Consider the following 19,083-nt stretch of genomic DNA (forward strand, 5'->3'; position numbering starts at 1 on the left):
TCTCTAGACTAGGGTGGCACGGCTATGGCTGATTGTTGAGATGGAGATAAGGACTGGCACTATTGATGGCTCCTTGCGTGACAGCAAAGACAGAGGTGCTCTATTATTAGTGAGGACAATAACAAAAACAGTGAAAGCCGTAATTGAATGAGAAGCGCCCGCGGCAATGCGACCTGATGACAGGGACTGAGAGATCAGACACGTGCGAAACCGAATGCGGCTTTGAGGGGACAAGATGTGACCTTTTGGGGCGATGGTGGAGGGGCTCAGGAAAATAGGACGTTTATAATTAGTCTGGGTCGAGTCGTAAACATTAAAATATGATTGGTGTGTCTGAGTGTGAAGGAGAGATGAAGCAAGAGTGGCAGATGAAATTGTTAGAATTGGTTTGTTTTGTGAGTGGGTTTTGAGGAAAAGCAGACACCGTTGGTGGGAGGGAAAAAGCGGAAAGTGTTAAATCAAAGGACAGCTGGGATGGAACGGATGTTTTATGATATCAGCCGGGGCCAGTTTTAAGACAACTATAACTTAAATGCACCTCAAACTGGTTGCACTGAGCTCTAAAGTGTGTCGTAGATTGATCTATTACTTTATTTTGATTGATTTCTTCATTTTTCTAGATTTATATGCACAAAGCTTCTGAAACCGTCACTAGGTATCAGTTCATGTAAACAACATCTTCTCAACTGGTCTTATTCAGTAACCCTTTGTATGGTGTAAGCACATTGGTCTGTAAAACCTTTTGGTTTGGGAATATTTTACCACAAAAAATTATGCTTTATTAATATATACAGTTGAGGTCAAAACACCCCCTTTCAGAATCTGCAATGTTAATTATTTTACCAAAATAAGAGGGATCATACAAAATGCATGTTATTTTTTTATTTAGTACTGACCTGAATAAGATATTTCACTTTTTTTTTACATATAGTGTACAAGAAAAAATAATAGTTACATTTATAAAAATGACCCTGTTCAAAAGTTTACATCCCCTTGATTCTTAATACTGCTGCCTGAATGATCCACAGCTGTGTTTTTTGTTTTGTTTAGTGATAGTTGTTTATGAGTCCCTTGTTTGTCCTGAACAGTTAAACTACCTGCTGTTCTTCAGAAAAATCCTTCAGGTTCCACAAATTCTTTGGTTTTCCAGCATTTTGTGTATTTGAACCCTTTCTAATAACGACTGTTTGATTTTGAGGTCTGTCTTTTCACACTGAGGACAAATGAGGGACTCATATGCAACTATTACAGAAGGGTCAAAGGCTCACTGATGCTCTAGAAGGAAAAACGATGCATCAAGAGCTGGGAGTGAACACTTTTGAACAGAATGGAGATGTGATTGTGAACATTTTTCTTATTTTGCCTAAATATAATATTTTTTTTCATTTTCAGCATCAGTGAGCGTTTGAACCCAAATGAGTCCCTCAGTTGTCCTCAGTGTAAAAAGATGGATCTTAAAAGCATACAGTCATTGACTACGTTTACATGGGCAAGAATAATGCGATTATTTCCAATAATCAGAGTAAGGACTTAATCGCATTATGATGTTTACATGTCACGTGCAAAGTTCTTCACTCCGGTTTACATGGAATTTCCATTATTCCTATTATTCCTATTGTCCGTCAATGAATTGCATTATGTTCATATCGCGCAAAGTCCAGTTTCCTAAGCTCCTAGTGTGTCGCCTTCTTCGCCGTCGTCGTTTCTAATCTACAGACAGGCGCCAGAATATTTTCTCTAACGGGGCTAACGGGGGGCTAGTCCAATATGTGGGGGTGCTAAGAAAATAATCGATATTCGTGACTTAAAAGTTACTTAATGAAGAAATTGTGTCTTTTTTCTTTTTAAAGAAAAGCAGCTCTGGTAGCCTACACACCATATTTAACAGAAGTAGCCTATAATTTAAATTTTATTTAAAACGGCCTTATAAATTATATTAAAAACTGACACGAACGAAAAAAATAGACACAAACTTAAAACAAGCCCTGCATTCCAGCCCGAGCCCGACGGGCAGCAGTGAGCGCGCCTTCAGCGCATTTTTTTTTTTTAGGAGTTCCACAAATCCGCAATCAAGAGCACATGAAAGGCTAAAGCATTTGCCTCACGATTGCCTAAAGATTCCTGTTCCTGAAGAAGAGAGCCCATTCCATTTTTTTTTTATAGAAAAAGCACATCAATTTGTTAGTATTGTTTGTGAGGGCACGCAAATATACATAAATCCTTTACAGTTACGAATAATAGCTATTACTCTTACCTTTACGTGCAAAAAAGTCAGCGTATTTTAAGATGTTTGCAATGCAAGTGATCACACTTGCTACTTCATGTCCAGTAAAGCGCGCGTTAGCCTCCACTGTCCGCACAGACGATAGAATATGAGTCTAACAGCGCACATACAGGTTAAACGTTTAAACTAACATTTTGATATGCTTGAACTCTTTAATATCTATAGATTTTATTTTAGGCAAGTCGTGATGATTTAAGAAAGCTAAATTGATCAAGCATATGAACTCACCGTCTGCCGCTGGTCGCTTCTTTAAAAAAAAAAAAAAAAACCTATATTTAACAGGAAAAAATGCTTTAAACTTTTTTCTAAATAAACTTAAAAAAAAAACCTGAAACGAAATATAATTACATTGTCATTTGGCCTATATACAAAACTGAACTATTTTAATAGCTTAAAAAATGGTAGTATAAGCTGTTTTGGGAGAAGTGGCCAAAAAGACGATCTTGGGTCGGAGTCTCTTACCAAGAATTCTGCCAAGAGCTGGGCTAGATTTTAGGCCTATTCGGGGCTCTATACACAAAGCAACAAAAAAACTGTTACATGCAAAGGAAAGACTTCAAAGCTGGACAGCACCATGCGCTCTGTGAGACTGGGTTGTGCGCTCAACATTAACACAATTCATATGAATGCGTAATTCAACTGTGTATACTTTACACTTATATTAAAAATTAAATGAACGGCACGTCTCAATCTTAGTGATGATGTGGGGTGGGAGGGGGGGAGAGATATTCAAAATTCTAACGGGGCTATAGCCCCTTAGCCCCTTTGTAGAGCAGTCCCTGTCTGCAAGTGCGAGGCACGTCATTCGTGTAAGTCAGGAGCGCGTGCGCACTCTGGTCAAAGCGGCAATACTGCGATTAAGGTGTTTACATGCCGGTATACTTCGATTAAAATCGGCGTGCGCCACCTATGTTAATACGATTATGCTTGCTGCGATTATGAGCTTAATCGCATTATTATAATCGAAGTATTGCGTTTACATGGGGAAAAGTTTAATCGCAATATTGCCAAAATCTCATTATAATCGCATTAAGAGGGTCCATGTAAACGCACTCATTGTCGGAAAGGGTTCATATACACAAAAATGCTGGAAAATCTAAAAATTTGTGGGACCTGAAGGATTTTTCTGAACAACAGCAGACAGTTTAACTGTTCAGGACTAACAAGGGACGCATGAAGAACTATTACAAACAAAAAAAAACAAGCAAAAAACAACAAAACAAAACAAAACAAAAAAACACACAGCTGTGGATCATTCAGGTAACGACACAGTATTAAGAATCAAGAGGATGTAAACTTTTCAATGGGTAATTTTTTTTTTTTAATAAATTTAACTATTATTTTCTCTTGTGGACTATGAGCATATTTTATGTGAAATATCTTATTCAGGTCATTACTAAATAAACAATAACATGTATTTTGTATAACCCCCCTTAGCATTTTGCAGATTCAGCAAGTTGTATGTAAACTTTTGAACTTTTAGAAATGTACTGTGCAAAGTGAACAGAATGGTGTATTGGGAACCTGTTTAACTGACACTCTCTTTATTTATTTTTTTATAAACCAAAATATGGGTACAATAAAATGTGAAATATTGCCTACATACTTGTTTTTGATTAGGGGACATATATCGTAATAAAAACTGCATCATATTGCCAGAAATCAATATGTGCACTGAGCAGATGAGAGAAAAAGAGGGAGGAGAGCAAGGTGTTGGTGAGACGACATAAAGTCGGAAAGTAAAAGCTTTATGGAGGAGTCCGACTATTATGAGGAAGATGGAGATGTTAACAGAGTTTGTGGAAGAGGTCAGATGATACAGAAAGAGGGACAGACTGTTGAATATTGATGAGAATGTGATAATGCATGTTGTTTAAGTGCCGTTGAGAAAAAAGAAAAAAGAAGAAGAAGAAGAGAGGACTAGCCATTACTTTGGACTGGATACTGTTGGATGAAAGAATTATTTAAATGATGGTAAAAAAAATCCTGGGCTTTTGGCAGGTTGGCACGTAGCGTCTCTGTCGTTAAATTATTCACAACCATGTTACGGCGAGATGGCCTTCTCTCGCTCATTTTTATAACACCCATGTTCTCTGCTAAAATGCTTTTTTATTAAAAGTTCCTCTTGCCTTGAGGAGAGAGAAGAAATGAAGTGCATGCAAAGAAGGAGTGGGAGAAAGGATGAGTGAGTTTATGGCTTATTTGCCACCGCAATGGCGTGTGTGTCTTGAGGCGATGTCTGTTGCGTACTTGCAGTGATGAATCTTGGGAAGTGTAGTTTTGATGGATGAGTCCCATCATTTCTTTATCAGGGTCACGGTGAAGGGCACGACCATTTGTCCAAGTGCCGAATGCCACTTACAGCCAGCGCTCGAACAGTCTGCTTTTTCAGTAAAAACACTTGTGCTTTATCCTTCATCCCCTACTTCAGACTCTTTAATTTTTTTTGTAGAAACCTGGGAAAAATATTAGAGAGCCTAAGTGAGCATGGGGATTAAAAGTAAACCTTTTCATGTTATTTGAACCAATCTTCAATCTTCAAAAACGGAGAAATGCAATTAAGTGAATAAAATGAGAGCATTTTATCCTTCGCCTTCCCTATGGTAAACATTCCGGTTTGGATCAATTAGCCACGTGTTAATGAGCAAAGAGGGGTCCGTCTCAATATCTTACCATTGTTCGTTTGCGTTTTTTAATTAATGGGTTTTGAAGTAAAAATCATAAAAGTTTTAATTGTTTTCTTGTTTTATATTTAGGAGGAGAAGATCAGAGTGTTAATTATAAAAATGGCTTTAAAGTGTGAGGGATTTAGAGTTTTAATTAAAGATGAATTTATTAGTCTGGCATAACTGTTGGTGCACACGTGACATGATCGTCCTTCCACTCACTTCCTCTTACCTCTCTTCAACTTTCTCCTTTCATTGGCCCTCCCCTGACTGTCGTTTCTGTCATGTTATGTTGTGTAGTAGATATAGGAGTCGGATTAGCATGCGGGAGCTGAGGAACGGAAAGGGCGGAGGGTTCAGTCACTCAATAGGATTGCAGAGATTGAATTAGTGAGCTTAGAAGCAGTGGAGTTTCACGAGACGTATAGCGTCGCCGTTCTTCTTTCTGCCTCTAGCGCTCTCTCTCTGCCTGCACCTCCTGCGGTTTCCCCCCTGTCATTTCCTTCATAGATCTCTGACTTTCCCTTCTTCTCACTTTTCACTTCTCAGCCAAAAATGAAAATTCTGTCATCGTTTATGCACTCTTGTGAATTTTCGAAACCTGGATGACTTTTTCTTTGGTGTTGTCTTAACACAAAAGAGTTATTTACAGCAGGATGCAAAGCTGCTCTTTACTATATAAGCAAGTCAGAGTTTTTCTGAAAAAAAAAAAAGTCTGTTTCCTACGCAAAACTACTTTCATGATGCTTTTGTATTTTTGGCCTTTTTGGAGACTGACAACCCTGAATATATAAATATATGTAATATATAAGTTAAAATATAAGGATTAGTTACCTTTCTTTCTTTCTTTGAAAAAAAAAAAATGTTTCTAAGGAAAACATTCTAGATTTCTCTCCATATACTGGATATGTATGGTGCCCCCAAGTTTTAACTTCCAAAATGCAGTTTAAATGCAGCTTTTTTATTTTAAATTTGAATTTGAAGACGAAAATGAGATGGAAGGTTTTCAACATACTCTAACTGTATTGACTCGGATCACACAGACTACGCATGCACATCACAGGGATGAGACAAGACGAGCATTTATAAAGTATATATATATATATATATAAGTATATAAATTGTCAATTTGTTTAGAAAATAATCGGTTGTTTCGCTTGATAAGATTCCTCTGCTGGGATCATTTAGAGCCCCTTGAAGCTGCATTTAAATTGCATTTTGGAAGTTCAAACTTGGGGGCACCATACATATCCATTATATGGAGAGATATCCTGAAATGTTTTCCTCAAAAAACATAATTTCTTTATGACTGAAGAACGAAAGACATGAACATCTTGAATAACAAGGGAGTGAGTACATTATCTGTAATTTTTTGTTCTGAAAGTGAACTACTCCTTTAAGGACTTCTCTGGACAGCTGACGAATTTTTTGATATTCTTCATATTCTGTGGTCGGTTCACAGCAGTGATAGAAATTAATATTTTCCAATAAGTTTAAATTGATTTTTACCTTTTATGGGCATTTTTACATTTACAAAGTAGGGCTGTGCAATTAATCGCAATCGCAAAAAAATCGCGATTTAAGCACATGCGATTTCTAAACCGCACAAGGCTGCGATTTTATCTATCCCCCCAACAGCACCCCCGCCCCCCTTGAACGTCAAGTCCATTTTATTTTCGATATAGCGCCAGATCACAATAGAAGTCATTTAAGGTTATCTTTCCTATAGAACAGGTCTATACATAGTTCTTTTATTAAACATACTAAATTGCCTTATGTTATTTATCTTATTTACACTAAGGCATGTCATTTCTGTCTCTTCATGGTCGCGTGATTACAATGTCTCCTCCAAGAAAACACGGACTGGATCGCGGACTCCATTCATAAAAACCCAATTTACTATAGCGCGGAATGCCACGTAATTCGTCGATTTTTGGATTAATAAATCAAAAGTTGGTCTGTCACTTAATTCAAATCGCGATATGGACTAGTGTCTGTGAAAACTGAAATGCAAAAAGACCGTTTTAATATGAATCCTGCATGTTCCGTTTGCTTCTGTATGTATGAATGGTAGAGACGCGTTTTATTTCTTTACTACATGCAGACTGAAGCACGCGTGACGCTCCCGCTAATTTTTGGCACTTGCATCTCACATGAACAGATAAACTCAATCGCCAAATCGCTGCTGTGAGTTTCACTTTTACCGTTTCATTTGAGAAAACTAGCATCAGATACACATAGAAACTTCACTGCAACCTGTCAAAATAAAAGTACGGTTTAACATGTAACAGAAAAATATTAGTCTTGTATTACTTTTGTACAGTATAATGTAGGTGTTTATATATTCCTATTTAAATAATTTACATAAAACAATATATATGATAAAAAAAAAATATTACAACAAGATTAACCACTTAATTATTATTTAAACGTTTTAAACTGACTATAATTTTTCTTCCACGCATTGATTTTAACAGTAAATTTCTGTTTGTTTGACAAAAATTAAAAGGGTTTATTTTTCATTTGATTAAAAATAAATAAATGTTTATGCTTTTTCATTATCAGAAAAATTAAAACATAAGAATTTCTAAAAAAAAAAAAAAAAAAATTTTTAGAACCCGCAAAATGTTAAAGTTTAGAGTTTTGGACTTATTTTTCCACTGAAATGAATCTATTCGTTATTGCACAAAGTAGGCTAAAGTACCGGGAAAAAAGTAAAATGGCTTATTTATTTTATGTTGTCTGTTTTAAAGACAATTTTACTACTGTTTTGTTTATTAAACTTAATACTATGTTATTTCATGGTGAAATGTTTTGTTATGCACTTCTTGTGCACTGAATACATTTAGAATGTATGTATGTAGCTTGTTTGAAAAAGCAAAAAAAAAAAAAAAAAAAAAATCGCAAATAAAATCGCAATCGCAATATTCGTTCAAAAAATCGCAATATGATTATTTTGTCCATATTGCACAGCCCTATTACAAAGCATTTTTTTTCTAAAAGTGTGCATCATCTTTTGTGTCAAATTCTTACATTTAACCTAATTACTGATTTAAATGTATTTTAAAATGAAAAGATACTTTAAATGTTAAATTAAAACCGCCAATAGGTGGCAGAAATTCACTGATAAGTGAGTCGTTGCGATTGAACCGAATCATTTAAATCAGTGTTTCTCAACCCTGGTCCTGGGCGCCCCCCAACACTGCACATTTTGTAAGTCTTCCTTATCTGACCCACCCATTTCATCCCCATCCTGGAGATGTTTTCTAATGAGTTGATGTGTGCAATCAGGTGTGCTTTATTAGGGAGACATGCAAAATGTGCAGTGCTAGGGGGCGCCTACGAACAGGGTTGAGAAACACTGATTTAAATGGTTGATTCAGTCAGGAACGTAACACCGTCATGTTGCTCAGAGACGCAAAACATTGATGTTTGGAATGATTTTTGTTGGCGAAATAGAGCAAAAACAGGAAATATGGTGTCTAAAACATAAGTCTCTTAATATTAACTTTTTGTTTATTGAACTGTTGTATAAAATGACGATTGTAATCATGCTTGTCTTTGGAGGACAAAAGGCACTCTTTGTGTGATATTGATTAACTATATGTGACCCTGGACCACAAAACCAGTCATAAGGTTAAATTTTACAAAACTGAGATGTATACAACATATGAAAGCTCAATAAATAAGCTTTCTATTGATGTATGGTTTGTTAGGATAGGACAATATTTGGCCGAGATACATCTATTTGAAATCTAGAATCTGAGGGTGCAAAAAAATCTAAATACTGAGAAAATCACCTTTAAAGTTGTCCAAATTAGGTTCTTAACAATGCATATTACTAATCAAAAATTACATTTTGATACATTTACAGTAGGAATTTTACAAAAAATCTTCATGGAACATGATTTTTACTTAATTTCCTAATGATTTTTGGCATAAAAGAAAAATCAATAATTTTGACCCATGCAATGTATTTTTGGCTATTGCTACAAATATACCACAGCGACTTAAGACTGGTTTTGTGGTCCAGGGTTACATATGAAATGACATAAGTGTATACATTTTCTGCCCTCATATCTTGAATTATGTGGTCATAATATTGTTTAACATCATTAAAACAACAATTCTAATATTGTCGCAGACAATACATATTGCACACCTCTAGTTAAAGGTCCAAATTGCAGTTTCAATGCAGCTTTAAAGGGCTCTACATGATTCTAGTGAAGGAATAAGAGTCTTATCTAGTGAAATGATCGCTCTTTTTCTAAAAAAAATTATATACTTTTAAACCAAAAATACTTGTCTAGCCATAACTCTGCGTCCATGACTTCATGCATTACGTAATCCTGTTGAAAAGGTCACGCGTGACATAGGCAGAAGTACCGACCCAGTGTTTAGAAAGAGAACGTGCAAAGAAAGTCAATCACCCTTTATAAAAAAAAGGGTAAAACAACAATGTTGGACAATTTTGAATTTGGAGGAGAAAATGAGATGGAGCTTTTCATACACTACCTTTCTGAACCAGAATACAAAGAAAAAAAAAAACACGCTTGACCTTTCCAACATGATCACGTAATGCGTGAAGTCGCAGACATGCATCCGAGATGCTCTATTTACACAATCATGAACTGTATAAATAGCATATTACGCAAATGATCACCATCCAATTTCATTGTAGGACATGGAAGAGAGCAGCCTGGACATTCCTCTGAATGTTTACTCTTCTGAATGACATGACGTTGAAAAAAAAAATTCTCCCTTTAACTTCTCTCTACCTGGCTGCTCTTTCAGTCTCTGTGATGTATCTGTTGCTGCCTGTTTTCTGCCACACTGCCTCAGTCTTTTTCTTTCCTCTTGTTTTCTTCCGGAGAAGCTTTTTGTAGCTGTGGTAAATTAGGCTGAAGTGATTAGCTCATTTTGATTACAGTGCTTTGCTTATTTTGTTGGCAGATGCCCTTAGCCATGGAGACGTTTTGTAGGTTACATCTTTACACGTGCCCTGCTTGCACAGCTGGGGATTTCACCAGAGAAATTCAGGTTAATTGCTCAGATCACAGATCTGCATCTCTAGCATGAGCCTAATACTGACTTCTCTACTTACTCCAGCCAGAACGTTTTTTTTTTCATTTGCAATTAGTTTTTGTTATCTTATTTGCGTTGAGTTTTTTTCTTGTTCCATTTTTGGCTTGATTATATGTTTATATACTTTTTTTCACCTTGTTTTAAACATAATGAGCCGAAAACTGCTGTTTTATCTTCTCTGTGATTAATTATGTTTTATAGTTATATTCTTAATGCTAATAGGGGTCATTTATAATGATCTCCCAGAGTCTAATGTAGTGGATTATATAAAAGCAGACTGGGGATAGTTGTCACACTTTTTATTCTAGGGAATATTTCTTTTTCTTTTTTTTTTTTTTACGTATGTTTTTTCATGCTCATAGCTTTGAATATATTTACTGTTTTTGAAAATATACAGTTCATTCAACACACATTTACCTTTTGTGACAACAGGCCCTAACAGGAAACACTACATGAAGATGAGTTGTCACAATGGAATCTGCCAATAAACAGACTATATAGCTAAATTTAAATACAAAAATTGTTATAAAACCTAAAATAATTAACGGAACAGCAAAAATGTAAAAGACCCAACACATGACCCACAAGCTGTAGCAAAAATAAAATGTGACCTTGCACCACAAAACCAGTCTAAGGGTGTGTTTACACTTCTAGTTCGGTTTGTGTGGTTAATTGGGTAAAAAAGGAAAATTATACTTTGGGCCCTGGTCCGCTTAACGTTCACAATGGCATTTTTGACAGGGAACCTAAAGATACCGAACCTAAAAGCATAGTGATATATTCACAACCTGATTGGTCACGTTGATTGGCGTTCGGACACCAACCAGGGTTCGGATGGCAGCGTTCATACTTACTCAAATGAACCGCACTAACAGAGCAGTAGTACCACAGTTGGTTTTAATCGAACCAAACATGACAAATGTGAACACACCTTTAAAGGAACACTTCACTTTTTTTGGAAATAGGCTCATTCTCCAACTCCCCCCAAGTTAATAAGTTGAGTTTTAGCCGTAACATGGCCAAAGCTGGCGCAGTAATATCACACAGCACATGTGCAAATGCTAACCTAGCTGGGAACTAATTTCCGGTGCTGCGTGATATTACTGCGCCTGCTTCGGCCATATTACGGCAACAAACTTCCTTGACTATTACGCCGGAATGGAAGTGTAGTTCCTAATCTTATTGGCATAGAAAATCACAGCTTTACATTTTCCGCCGGTATTAGTACACGATATAACTACAGAAGAGTCAAGTTTTAAATAGGAAAAATATCGAAACTTGTTGGTCATTTTTGAACGTGATGCTATTGGTCTAATAGGATTCAATGATCTGTGCTAAGCTATGCTAAAAGTGATATCGCCAGAACAGGAGAACGACTGAATGGATTTCAAAATGGTAAAACTCAACTTATTAACTCGGGGGAAGTTGGAGAATGAAAAAGTGGAGTGTTCCTTTAAGTAGCACAAATATATTTGTAGCAATAGCCAAAAATACATTGTATGGGTCAGAATTATCGATTTTTCTTTTATGCCAAAAATCATTAGGATATTTAGTAAAGATTATGTTTAAAGATTTTGTAATTTTCCTACCATAAATATATCAAAACATACTTTTTGAGTAGTAATAGGCAATTTTCTCAATGGAAATTGTATTTATTTATTCAGCTTTCAGATGATAAATCTCCCTTATGACCCTTATGACCGGTTTTGTGGTCTATGGTCACAAATAGTATTGAAATTCTAGTTGAGAGGATAAAATTTACAAAAACTGTTCTCATTAAATTGAATTTTGGTGTTCAAAACCATGCTGCAAATATAAAATATGTATTTGAGTAATTAGATGTTCATCCCAAAACCTTCTAGTTAATAATACATTGTCTCGGTGACAGTTTGCCCCGGTCTTCAGTACTTAGAGGCCCTAAACAGTCTGGTAAGGCCCCTTACAGTTCATCATGTAAACCGCTCACAGTTTTAGTTACACTCTCAGCAGCATTTAAAGTGGCAGTTCGGCTCCTTCATCCCGTGCACGTCCTTAAAGCTTCGCTCTGACAAGTATTTGGGGAGCAGACTCTCTGCTTGCATGACTCCCGATGCAATACGGTGCAATATCTTTCTCATATTATTTTATTCCCGCCACATCTTTATTTTACGGCGGGAACAGAAGGTTGTGTGTGTCTGTACAAGCAGCATGGGGGAGCTTGAGAAGAGGAATTGTTCTGAATTGTAGTTCTTAGCTGCTGTTTTTCTTCGATTTCTTGGGTGACGGGAAACGTGTTGCGTTCAATCACCGGTCCGCTGAGAATGGAAGGATCGCGTGAGCGCCGAGGTAAATGAGGTGGCCTCATGTTTTTCTCTCTCTCTCTCTCTTTCTGTCTGTTTTCTTTGGAATGACAGTAAAAAGGGGGGATTACATCTTATCAGCTGCCAGTCTCTCATCTCATCTCTCTATCTTTTTTTTACTTCGCTTCGTCGCCTGCCACGTGCTTGCTCTCCTTATCTGTTTATCCTTAAACCTCTAATCTTCATCTTCTTTCTCCCGCTCATAGCATTAATGTCTTTTCTTGCTCCAGTCTTGTTTTTTTTTTATTTTGTCCTCTCAGTTTCTCTTTGACTTTCTCCTGCACCTCTCTATACATCTCATGGCTCCCATCTCTCTGTCTTTGGCTCTTTCTGTCTGTTTCCATCTGTGTACCTGCTGCTGAGCATTGTGTATTCATTCAGCATAGGCATTTGTAAAAGAAATGTCTGCGCACATCAAATTCGCTGTCTGTCGCTTCTGTACCTTCAATCCAGCCCACAATGGTAAACTCAAGAAATATGTTCAGAGAGAAGAAAGTACAGTGATATGATAGCTTTCCTGGGATATAGGCCTGGTATGTTTCTTATTGAAGTCCCTTTAGTGGGATTGTGTGGATTGGATCGTCTGAAAAAAGGATGCGGAGCTTTGGAGTTTTTGTCAGCATTTTGAGTTCTTGTCAGAATCGGTTTGTCGTTTCTTTGTAGGAACATTGACATTTTTCAGATTTCCAATTAAGGAGAGAGCAGCTTCCGCCTGGTTTTGTTTCAAAAGTTTAGTCATATTTGCAATTTCGGTGTAATTTGTGGCAATTCCTGTGTGCAAGATGGTGTTCAGGAAGCAACTTCACACGTCACTGTAAGTTCAACTTCTCTAAAATGGGGCAGTTTATTTGAAAAGATATTAAATTATATGAGGGTTTTATGTGTTCGAAGTAACAACAAATACCCCCCCCCCCCAAAAAAACACACCTTCCATTATATATACAACAGTGATTAAAGGGATAGTTCACCCCCAAAAAAATTACCCCTATGACTTTATTCTTTCAGATGAATACAATCAGAATTAAATAAAAAATGTCCTTGCTCTTTCAAGCTTTATAATGGCTGTGAATGGCTGTTGATTTAAAGTCCAATAAAGTACATCCCTTCATCATAAAAAGTGTTTCACATAGCTCTGGGGCGTTAATAGAAGCCTTCTGAATTGAATGGACCTGTTTGAATGTGGAAGTGATGACCACGGAAGTGCAGTTGAGACAAAAAACAAAACAAAACACCAGTTACGAATTAGAAGTACAAATTAAGGATTTGTAAAGAAAAATGTCAGAGGATTTTGATATAAGCCAAAAGGAGAGACTGATTTTCCTTTGCTTTAAACAAAACTTGGTTCTCGCAAGACTAGCATATTCTCACCGTAGCTTACGCTGTGCCTACATTTTACGTCATGCTGTAACGCCACTCTCTTGTGAACACAAGAGTACAACAGTTAGCAGAAACTAGAGATTACGATTTATAAAGTGTAAAATATGTTTTTTTTGTTTGTTTTTTTATAAAAATGCATCGATTCACTTCAGAAGGACTTTATTAACCCCCCGAAGCCATGTGGAGTACTTTTTATGATGGACATATGCACTTTATTGGACTTCAAAAAATCAACAGCCATTTACTGCCATTATAAAGCTTGGAAGAGTGAGGACATTTTTTAAGTTAACTTGGATTGTATTTGTCTGAAAGAAGGAAGTCTTATGCATCTAGGATGGCTTGAGGGTGAGTAAATCATGTTTTTTGTTACAAAAAAGATGACAAATTTTCTAATAAATTTGTGACTAGATTTGAAATTGATTGAATTTGATATGATTTTCAATCAAGCTATAATTTTGTTAAATGATGTAAAAAGTTAGGAAAATATTATTTAATTGTTTGTATTTGGGATACATCCATTAGCTATCATTCAGTGCTAGCGATGAAATTAGCTATAGAAAGTGAAGTGTCAGCCATTTTATTCCATAAATGTTTATTTTTGAATGCATCACCACAGAATTTATGCTTCACCACAGAATTTTACTAGTGAAGTCAAGTAACGTTTATTTATATAATGCTTTATACAAAACAGATTGTTTCAAAGCAGCTTTACAGTAATAAACCAACAATGCTGTCATTGCTGTAAATGCTTCAATTAGAAAACAACAAATTCAGCTATAATTACTTACATTATAGTGTTGGGATGTAACATTATCAAAATCTCACAATATGGTAATATGAAGTCCACAATACAATATTTATTGCAATATTTAGAAAAAAGACAAATGAAGACTTGGAAAAAATGACAATTTTGTACAATTTAAAATTAAAATCTAATGCACGTTGAGAGTTCAAAATTAAGAACTCCAATCCATGTTCCTTAGAAAACATAAATCAGAAAAAAAGTCATGTACCTGAACTTTAAATGGGACTCATCCCTCTTTTTAGTTGTGATATACTGTCTATACACCAGTTTAAATTGTATTCACACTGTTGTTTTGGAAGCCAAACAAATTAGAACATAATAATAATAACAACAATTTTATATTATTGTTATTCCTATGATAGTAATAGTCATATATTGTAAAACAACTGCACTATAAATTAATTTAAATTAATATTACAAAGGTATATTGTTTTTGCTTAACACTACAGCAGGGAAATTACAATACTTCTTTTCTACAGTTGAAAGAGATTTTGAATTTGGACTGCAGTAACGTTACCCATTTAAACCACTAGCTGTGAGCAATATGCTGCACTTTTAAGCTTTTATTTCAATGGAAATGGCAGTAGAGCTTTTATTTTGAAGGAAAGCTTCAGTGAAAACAGGCTTACAAAAACGCATCTCACTACAAATTAAAAACTACAAAAATAAAGTATAACTGATGGCCACTGCATTCCCAAACGTGCGCTAAACTCACAGCACATGAAATAAATGACTTCACTGTATTCACTGTGAACGGAGCCGTTCTGAGGCGCAGAAAACATCGGATCACGAGCTAATCGTTTTGAAATGTGCAGCAAAATAGACTTGATGAAGGGACTAAGCCATATTGTTCTTTCAGTTTTAGTTTGTTTGGCAGATACTGTCCCAAAGCATAATGGCCCAAAACACAACTTTAAAGAACTTTTATGTTAGATATTTAAAAAATCTACACTTCTTGCCCCGAAGACCTATATCATGCACTGTAAAAAATTTACTGTAAAATTTACAGCAAGTTACTGGCAACTTTGGTTGCCAGCAATACTGTAAATTTTTACAAGTGCACTGTAAATGATTAACTACAGTTTTACTGTAAAATTTACAGCAAGTTACTGGCAACTTTGGTTGCCAGCAATACTGTAAATTTTTACAAGTGCACTGTAAATGATTAACTACAGTTTTACTGTAAAATTTACAGCAAGTTACTGGCAACTTTGGTTGCCAGCAATACTGTAAATTTTTACAAGTGCACTGTAAATGATTAACTACAGTTTTACTGTTAAAATACAGCAATTTTCTGTATATATATACTAGCAACGATATATACATTATTTAAAGCTGCTACTGTGAAATTGCAGCAATAGTTTGCAATTTTACAAGTGTACTGGAAATCATTAAATAACGTTTCACTGTAAAAATATTGTACTACTTTAATTTGTATATTCTTTATTTGCAGTATTTATTTTCCAGATTGCTGAATAATAATGACTAGCAATTTAAACAATTTATTAACTGCATAAGCTTTAAACAATATTTAACTGCATAAAGTGTTGTATAGTATGAAACTCAGTGCACCTATTATTTAATAAAAACAAAAATAATAATAATTTGACACATCTTAATCTTGATAAACAGGTCCAATTTTATTTAAAAAATCTCTTATTTATTAACTCTCAAATTTGCATGAAAGAAATGTCATAGAACAGTGTATTCAGTATTATTCTGAATTCCAAAATAAATTGGGCATGAAAATATTTACTTGAAACATATTACGCTGCTAAATATTAAGGTTAACCAATATTTAGCCAAAGTTGAAACCAACATCAAGTTAACCAACATGGTTATAATTAAATGGTTCGAAATACCATAAAGACAGTGATGAATTTTCACAACTTCATGGACAGTCCAACATGGCCAAACAACAAGCCCTCAAGTGAGTCCAAAAAAACTTCTGATCGAAAAAGGAGAACAGTTCAGATCCAGATGCTGTTCCAGCCCAGGATGCAGAGTGGCTAAAAAAATATATAAAAGAACAAAAAGGGCAATACATTAGATATTTTACAAAACAATGATACAGTCAGACAAAGACAGAGGGATGACAGATACAGTCAAAGGCAGAGAGAGTGATGATTGTTACAGTTAGATCAGTATGATATTAAACAGTAAAACACTAAAATTGTGAAAAATATTACAATTTTTACAAGTTATTACAAGTTTTATATTTGACTATACTTTCAAATATAATTTATTTCTGAGATGCAAAGCTGAATGTTCAGCATCATTACACCAGTGTTGCATGATCTTTCAGAGATCATTCTCATTTATTATCAATATCCTGATTTATTGTCAATGTTATTGTCAATGTTGTCAGTGTATGTTTTGGAGCCTGTGATACTTTTTCAGGATTCTTTGATGAATACATTTCAAATAACAGTAGTTATTTAAAAGATAAAGTTTATCTAAAAATTTAAATCTTTACAATCAATTTCAATGTAACATACTATATATAAGTATAATATATAAGATTCCTGAAAAAAGTATCACAGGTTAATAAAAATATTAAACAGCACAATTGCTTCTAACATTGATAATAAATCAGCATATACAATAATTTCTAAAGGATCACTAAAGGACATTGGAGTAATTAGAAGACTAGTGTATTGATGCTGAAAATTCAGAAATAAATTACATTTTTAAGTATATTAAAATGGATAAAACATTTTAATAATATTTCACAACATTATAGTTTTTTCTGTATTTTTTATCAATTAAATGCAGCCTTTATGAGCAGAAGATACTTATTTCAAAACATAAAACCTACTGATCACAAACTTTTGAACGCTAGTGTAGATAAAGGATAAAATAACATAATAAAAGGAAAAAGATCTTGGTGTATGTGTACTTACATGTCAGTAATTCTGCTGAAAATCCTTCGCATTGCAAAGAAAACTGGTAACTTGGGTTCACTTCTGCTGGTTTCTTCTGTGTTCTGTCGTTTTAGATGGGTCTTTTCCTTTCAACTTCTTTGTTTCTCTCTCAGGATAAATATCTACAAAACAGTCAGGAAGCAGACAATATGTAATTCACATTAGTTTTAGCTTTTGTACATCTGAATTATTCTCCCTAAAAAAACTCTCTCTACTTGAGTTGAGAAACATATTCTATCATATCTACATGTAAAATGCAGGTACTCAGATTGTTAGAATGCAACTATTACCTTTGTATGAACTCCAAAACTCCGTCTGTCTCCTCTTGATAACGTTAGTCCAGAATATGTAATATGCTGCGAACAGGCCAGACAGGACAATGGGCTGGATTAAGGCATTCTTCAAATCAAAGTTAGCAAAAAGCATTAACGTTACATTCAAACAATAAGCGAATAAGCAAGTTATCAAAGGTGCTAGTACATCTCACTGCTTACGTTAACCACTTTAACAGCACCGTTCAGAGTTTACGTGACACACATCCTCCGTGAGCGGCTGACCGCGAATCGCGAGCCCTAAATACGCGTTTTATTTCGGTGCCCGTGTTAACAGATGGCTGCCTGTGCAAATTTGTTGTACATCATAAAATAATCACGAGAAAGTGTGCTGATCAGCACGACGTCGCCGTGAATCACATCTTTTGCCAATGAAGCTTGTAATTCTTAACGTAGGAACCCAGAGATGTTACGCCTATAGCCGATATAAGGCAGGGGAATGTGTGTGTAACGTTAATCCTTCCGCGACTGCAGTGCCGAATCCCCGCACAAGTCTCTCTCGTGCTCCGCGGACGGAGGATTCGTTAATCTGCGGTTACCGCGAATGTTTATGACACCTTATATTCTTTAATATTCTAATACAGTTACAAATTATGAAAAATAAAACAGAAATAAGACACTTACTTACCACAGTTATGAATCGTTCTTCTTGCTGCTCCCAAATGTCGACCGTTAAAGATAATCCCGCCTCTTTAGATTTGAAATTTACCAGAATGCATTGCGGTTTACAGCAATATGCTGTATTGGCTGTATTATAAGAAATACAACCCGCTGCTGTAAAATATTGCTGTAATTTTTACAGCAATTTGTTACAGTGTGTATATCGTCATGTGACCAAGATAATATCGAGACATCCCTAGTATGGTGTCATTACTCACCTCATTCAGTTTGCTTATTCTGTGTCCTCATTCACTAGTGTCAAGTACAATTGTGAAGTACACCATATAGTTTACTGAATAATAATTGCCTTTAAACACACATTTAGAAATGAGATGGAATTGACACTGTGTCGGAAATATTCGTGGCGTTTGTTTATTAATGAGGGTCAAAAGTACACCATAGTTGAAAAAAACACTCTTATATGCCCTTGCACTGTGATTGACAGGATTAGATTAACATACTCCTTCAGAACTTTTGTCTCGAGGTAAAGGACAAAAAGAGGTAGAGTGGAAAAAAGTAAAAGTCTGAGCATAATATGCATGTTTCAAGGAGAGAAAGATCTCTGATCTGAGTGAGAACCTGAGAAGGTGGAGAAAGAGCTGAGACCAAAG

General features: G+C 35.4%; 1 protein-coding gene and 1 long non-coding RNA gene across 2 annotated transcripts in view; one reads left to right on the forward strand and one right to left on the reverse strand.

The window, feature by feature from the left end:
- cdh24b (cadherin 24, type 2b) overlaps window positions 1-19,083 on the forward strand; it is a 223,490-nt gene that overhangs the window by 52,109 nt on the left and 152,298 nt on the right. The gene's annotated exons all lie outside the window — the stretch shown is intronic.
- On the reverse strand, window positions 16,172-18,546 carry LOC141344975 (uncharacterized). The gene is made up of 3 exons (XR_012356884.1): window positions 17,771-18,546; window positions 17,460-17,602; window positions 16,172-16,565 (listed from the first exon to the last, which is right to left on the reverse strand). It is a non-coding gene; the product is annotated as an uncharacterized lncRNA (long non-coding RNA).

This window comes from Garra rufa, chromosome 10, assembly GCF_049309525.1.
Source record: "Garra rufa chromosome 10, GarRuf1.0, whole genome shotgun sequence".
Taxonomy (NCBI): Eukaryota; Metazoa; Chordata; class Actinopteri; order Cypriniformes; family Cyprinidae; genus Garra; species Garra rufa.